The sequence below is a fragment of the Macrotis lagotis genome, chromosome 4 (genome assembly GCF_037893015.1).
Source record: "Macrotis lagotis isolate mMagLag1 chromosome 4, bilby.v1.9.chrom.fasta, whole genome shotgun sequence".
Lineage (NCBI taxonomy): Eukaryota > Metazoa > Chordata > Mammalia > Peramelemorphia > Peramelidae > Macrotis > Macrotis lagotis.
The window spans coordinates 102,781,298-102,786,297 of NC_133661.1; positions in this window are offsets into that span (position 1 = coordinate 102,781,298).

Sequence of the window (5,000 nt, forward strand, 5' to 3'; positions counted from 1 at the left end):
CAGCTGGCCACACTGTAAGATTCTAATATAGTGATGTCATTTTGGTCTCTTGGGCAACCAGGGACAGCAGCCAATCAACAAATTTAATTGAATGAAATCTAATTGAATTTCTGCCAGCTAACAAGTTATTATGAGACTACTCAAATAGATACTTTACAATAGATATTTTTTCTTTGATTTTTGTAAAGATTACTCAGTCTAAAGTTTCTGAATCCTTTCCTTATCTACTCTCCCTGTACCTTGAGGGCATCAGATTTTAAATTTTAGTCCTTAATGAATATTATAATCCTGGGTATTTCACAGCAGGTACCCAAAAGGATATCATTGTCTTATATACCTGATATGTCTGATAGGACAAGACCATTGCCATTCAGATGAAGGTCATTTCTTAGTTATCTCTAGTCTAGTATTCCAGAGATCGATCCTCTGCACGTTCTTCAACTCATTTATTTCTTAGGAAGGAATATGATGGTTTTATCAGTGTTCAAAGGGAAATTTCTCATAAAGTCATTTTTCTCATTTTTCTCATTTTCTCATTTCTCATAAAGTCATTTTTCAGAAGAAACAGTCTCAGAAGTGACTTGCTCAAATTTATACAGTGAGTTAATGCTGTGAGTATTAGAACTCAGTACTCCTGATTCCTGATCTAACCCCTCTTCCACATAACCCTCCAAGTGCAGAAAGAGGTTTAAATAGCACATGCAATTCTGGAATCCTTCCATTCTACTTCTGAGACACTTTGGACACATCAAGGTAGATTGGAACTGTGTGTCCCTACCCACTCTCAGGAACTTACAAGCAAACCCCAAATAAAGCAAGTTTAATTACTAGTCTTTTGACATACACCCCCATTTAAAACATTGATTCGTTCTAAAGATATTTGCTTCTGATGGTTAACACAAGTAACAGATGTTCTCAGGATCAGAAAACAGAAGAATATGTAACTATTTATGACACGCTGTGATTTTAGTTCTTAAAATTTGAGGTTGAATAAAATAAATGTGCAGAATACAGAGAAATTAAATGTGTAGGAGAACTTTAAGACATAATTTTTAAAATACAGCCTCCAGATTCTGCTGGGGATTTGTTCCCAAAGACTATATTAGGAGCCTAGAAAATGAAGAATAGGGAAAAAATAAGAATTAACATAGTCTAGTGGCCTAAACACTGAATTGGGAGTTGACAGACCTGGGTTAGAATCCTGGCTTTGCTATTAAATTGGATTTGTGCTGTAGAACAAGTTAATTCATTTCTCTAGGACTCTCTGAGACTGAACTAAGTGATATTTGATTTCCCTTTTAGTCATATAAACCTATAACCCTAACTTGGGATGATTATGGAAAGCCTAAAGTGAGTTGTATATGGCCTCTGCTGTCACAAGTCCACCCACAGCAAGACTACATTTTTCATGAGGAGTCTTAAGTGTTTACTTGCGAAGATTCCTTTTAGTACTAAATCTAAGTTCCTATAATCCAATCTGATCCATTGGAATTGGGGTGGAGGGAGAAATATTTACATAAGGACTATCAAATACTATGTTATATGCTTTTTACAAATATTATCTCATTTAATTCCTATGACAACCCAATGAGGTAGGTACTATTGTCACCCTCATCAGTCGGGAAACTGAGGCAAACAGAAGTTAAATGATTTGGCCAGAATTATAGATATTTGTTTAATATCCTTTATGTCCCACAGGTGGAAGATGTAATTTCTCTTATTTTATCCTAACTCTTAGGAAATCATATGAATATTTATTCTATCATGTTCTGTTTGGTATGTGCAGGAAAAAAATCGATCTGTTTATTAGAGTTTCATAGACTAGAATAATAGACTTGTAGTAAGGAAGATAAGTCCATAATCTGACACTGCCATTAAAGACCAGTAAGGGGGTAGCTAGGTAGTATAGTCAACAGAGTACCAGCCCTGGAGTCAGGAGGACCTGAGTTCAAATCTGGCTACAGACTTTGGGCAAGTCACTTAACTCTGATTGCTTCACTAAGAAATAAAAAGGCAATATGGTCACAACCTTTCTGAGACTGACTCATATAACTCTTCTTTTTAAAATTTAAGGCAACGAGGCTAAGTGACTTGCCCAAGGTCATACAGCTAGGCAATTATTAAGTGTCTGAGGTAGGATTTGAACTCAGGTCCTCCTGACTCCAGGGCTGGTTCCCTATCCACTGCACCACTTAGATGACCAACTCATACAACTCTTAAAAGCTTATTGAACTGTGCCAGTCTACTGAATTTTTTTCTTATAGCTCCATTAATTTACTTTAATCTTTAGTTTGTAAATATAAAAATACAATACTTATTGAAATCTATATGCTTGTAGTTTTAGTACACAAAAAACAAATTATTTACAAAATTTTACAGTTTAAGAAAAAACTTTATACAAAAATTATATAAATCCTTGTTCCCTCTATCCTTTTTAAACTGTCGAGACTCAAAACATTCACAATAATGGATCTTTCAAAATATATACTGACAGCCACAGACATTAAGAACATGTCATTAGAGGGGATGGGAGAGGAGCAAGATTGCTTATCTAAGTACCCCATTCTAGTATTGTCATTCTTTCATAAGATCATTTTAACGTTAATGTTAGTAGAAATACTCGAATAACCTAGAAAGAGAAGTCTTCATTTAGGAAGGGAAAGTTATAAAAACTTAAAAGGGATCCTGGTTTCATATGTCACTGCAGGAAAAATGGGATGTAAAGAAACACAGATGATACAAATGTGGCATTTAACTTCTTATGGCTAAGTAAATCTAGCATCCTGTTTGTTTTAAGTTCCTTACTTGACTATTTTTGCTCTGAAGAATAGTATTTGCCAAAAGAAAATATAATCCCTGATAAAAGTGAACACCCAAGAATCTTCTAAAGTCAACAAGAAGCTTCAAATGTTCACATCATATAAATGAATAAGAAGCATAGATAAATGCAGGTGCACATATTCCTGAGTGACATACTTCAATTATATTAATCACAGTTAATTTCTCCAGGGGTTTTTACAGCATAATATCACTCCTCTACTGTTTTGTTTAACATTCAGAACACAAAGACATTAATTTTACATATATATATATATTTACTTAACAGATAGAATCTATATAAGTGTACAGTTAAAATGCACACAGTGAAGAAAACTGCCTATAAATATGATGCGTGTATGTTCATGGACAATGAAAAACTACAAAATTATGAAAATGCATTGTTCTCTATTCAAAGCCAAGCTAGTACCTTCCATTTAGAGAATTTGTTATTATCAGCCCCACCTACCACACCAACTTCTCCATCATGGATTAAATTCAGGAAAAGGTATTTAGAGAATCACGTGAAAAGGAATCGTGGTTTCTCTTGATGTATATGATGCCTATATTATAGATTTTCCAGAATTGTGACCTTGTGTAATAGCATAATAGGAGATACTGTTGGATTTCTAACTGTTCATATATTTAAATTCCTATATGTAATGTTTGTTTTACTGATTACAACCTGAATTTCTAAGAAGCATGTTGACTTTTGCAATAAAGATACAATATGGAATAGTTCAAAATTGGAAGAAAAAAAATTCTAAAAAAAAGTTGGTAATTTAAAAAAATTTGGAAAAAAATCTAAGAACCATTCCACAAATTACCAAAAAATGCTTATTGACTGAATTGAAGATGGGTTCCGTGAGAAGAGAAAATTCTCCCATATTGAATAAAAGCTCAATATCTACCTCATAGGGTTGTTGTAAGACTCAAATAAGATGATGTATGCGAAGTGATTACCAAACTTTAAAGTATAGTATTTTCAGATTATATTAGTTAATGGAAAATCAGTTTGCATCTGTGGAATGTTCATTTTGTTTTGGGATTTTCATGAAATTGGAAGGGATTATACATATTTTCTGATTAGAAACTTTGATAAATTTTCCAAAAGAGCAGAAAAAGAATTCCAATTTTAAAAATCAAATTTTAGCTTTGACATTTCAAATTACATCTTTGACTACCTTCTACCGTTTGGACGTAAAATTTTCTCCTTCCAAGGAATTTCCATGTCATTTTTCAAAAAATTAGGTTCAAGCTTCTGACTTTATTATATCATCTATCTATCTATCTATTATCTATCTATCTATCTATCTATCTATCTATCTATCTATCTATCTATCTATCTATCTATCTATCTATCATCTATCTATAGATATATAATCTCCAGGACAAAGACAAGCCCATGTAGCATCTGCAAAGACTGACTTATTTTAAGAATTCTTTTGAGATAATTTTTTTTGCAATTGTGTGCCAAAGAGCAGTGGAAATTCTTCCCTAACCCCAGACCCACCACTGAAAACACACTGACATAGGACAGATGGATTGAGCAATTAGCAAAGTAATGAAGAATTTGTTGATGTTTGCTATTGTAACAACTAGTTGGTAATGACACTTTCATATTAATGATAAATAATAAAAATAAAGCACATTTTGATGCCAAACTCATTATGCTGGAAATCACTATCTCTCTTTCAGGTAACTGATTTCTGCTCTTGGAAATGGTCCTTTGCATTTTGACTTCATTCCAGAGTCCGGCTCACTTAGGATATTAATACCTGGGCTTGTTTTTTTTTTTGTCTATCTCCTAATTCTGAATTTTCCCAACATAGATTCTCATAGAAATGTTTCAGAGTATGAAGGGACTTCATTCAATCAACAACCTTGATCTTCATCATAGTCATGATAGTTGAGACAGGGACTCATATTCAATTCAATTTTCACCTATTTATTAATTACTAGTTATATACATTGATTAGTAGTAAGCCCTCAAGGAGCTTATATTCTGTTCTAGGTGATATAATTTGTAAATGAATATAATATCTATCTATCATCCATCTATCTATCATCTATCTATCTATCTATCATCTATCTAACTATCTATATAAATAAAGTACAAAAAAGTAATTTCAGGGGGGAAAATGCTATGACTAGAAAGATTGGAGATATTTCAGGGAGAAAGT